Genomic DNA, 2,397 nt, shown 5'->3' on the forward strand with positions numbered 1-2,397 from the left:
TTCTAGTTCAGTTCTAGTTCAGTTCTAGTTCAGTTCTAGTTCAGTTCTAGTTCAGTTCTATTTCAGTTCTAGTTCATTTCTAGTTCAGTTCTAGTTCAGTTCTAGTTCTGTTCTAGTTCTGTTTTAGTTCAGTTCTAGTTCAGTTCTTGTTCAGATCTAGTTCAGTTTTATTTCAGTTCTAGTTTAGTTCTTGTTCAGTTTGTTTGACCATGACTGTATGCAATTTTGACAGCCATAAATACTCTAGACGTTAAATAAATTTTACTAAATATTTATATTATTTATGTATGTATATTTGTAATGTTATTGTTTATCGTTTTAATTTACTACTACAGCCATTTTAATATGTGTTTTATTTTGTAAAGATAGTAGTAAAAAAATCGACTAATTTTTGGAAGTCATAAAAAAATTCATATCTAAAATACTCCATGACTGATGACTTTTTGGACCGACAGATTGTTTTATGTACATTTTATTGTTGCTGAAGAAAATGAACATAAAACTGGAATTTTAGGGTTTTCGGAGAAAATACACATAAGAATGTTCTAAAATTATTAAATAACGAGTAAACATTTTAATTTAAAAAGAGCCCCTATCTTTATGTTCATATAGCTAAACTACAAATTGTTCTTCTTCTAAATGAAAAGATTCAACTAATTACTTGGTGGTCACTTTCATTACCCTGTTGTTGCAGTGTAGACAGTTAATTTTCTTCATTTTATTTAGTATTTTTTTTTTTGCCATTTTTGGCTCGTAAAGTCATTACGGCTTTTACTGGCTAAAGTCGGTGGTAGTGGTATCTGCAAAAATGAATGAATGCTGAGTTATATTTTATTTTATTTCGTTTTTATTTTAGGTTTTTTTGTTGTTTTTAATTTTTTTTTTAGAAACTCTTAACATTTGGAACACTTTACATTTGTTCAGCACTCTTGAGCAATTAGTGTTTGGTTTGATAACGAAAATAAAGACTGGTATGTTGTAGAACATTAAATAATTTTCCATTTATTAATAGTACTTGGCTTTGCAAATGCTTACTAAGGTCTGCTGCAAGCGTTTAATGTGAATAAAATGCAGATTTAAATGATGTAAACATTTTTGTGAGTATTAAGTGAAAATTAAAGGTACATTCTTAAATGAAGAAGAATTATATGTAATAAATGTTAATTTTTAATGAAAATTACTAGATTTTTTTAATTTTGGAAGGAAGGCAATTCTATTTACATCTAACTATCATAACCCATGATCTTTCCTCTATTAAAAAGTGTTGAAAAATATTAATGTTTTCTTATACTTTATGATTTCTTTCAAAACGGATAAGTTTTTTTTTTTTTTTTTTTTTTTTGCAAAAACTAAACTTTTTTGTCATATTCCATTTTGAATACCTTTAGATACGGATAATAAGTATGACATTTTCCTCTTATTACTTTATAAAATTTATTACTGCATTTCATATGCTGCAGCGTGTATGTATGTGTTTTCTATGAATGAGTTCCCTCATTAATGGTATTAATGGTATTAAAAACAATAATATTGTTAGTGGGAGGGTAGAACTAGCAAAGTATCAGCGTATGTGTATTGCTATAAAAAATAGAATTATTCTTAAAAAAACGTAAGTTAAAACCACCAAAGTAAATCATTTGCTATTTGCCATATTTTTATAAATAAAATTATAAAAAAATAAGAATAAAATAAAAGAAAAATACACATTAAGGTGATGTTCTATGTATAGAGTTATAAAATAAAAATATATAGAGCGACAATTTATTTAATACGGGTATTCACGTAATTCAGTGGGAGCTTGTAACACTTCAACTGATAATTAGACTTAATTATTTTCAACTATTAAATTTTTAATATGTTTTATAGTTTAAATAATTCATATATTTTTAATTTTCGAATTATTAAGTGAATACCCCTAATTAACTTACTTTAACATGCAGACAAGTGTGTACAACACTATTTCTTTTTAAGATTTTTTAATAGTTGCTGCATCGTTATATGTTTTTGTTGTCGTTTATAATGCAGGCAAATGTATCTCATATAATGGTAGCGCGAAGCTGAATTTTTAGGACTTTTTTTATCTGCTCAAAAAAGTAAAATTTTACAACACGCCATTGAAATCATATGTAATATATAAATCAAATTCAGAAGCGTAATCTTGACAAAACTCGAACTGAACTGAACTAGAACTGAACAGTTTTTGTTCTAGTTCAGTTCTAGTTCTAGTACAGTTCTAGTTCAGTTCTAGTTCTAGTACAGTTCTAGTTCAGTTCTAGTTCTAGTACAGTTCTAGTTCAGTTCTAGTTCAGTTCTAGTTCAGTTCTAGTTCAGTTCTAATTCAGTTCTAGTTCAGTTCTAGTTCAGTTCTAGTTCAGTTCTAGTTCAGTTCTAGTTCAG

This window comes from Lucilia cuprina, chromosome 3 (assembly GCF_022045245.1).
Source record: "Lucilia cuprina isolate Lc7/37 chromosome 3, ASM2204524v1, whole genome shotgun sequence".
Classification (NCBI taxonomy): Eukaryota; Metazoa; Arthropoda; class Insecta; order Diptera; family Calliphoridae; genus Lucilia; species Lucilia cuprina.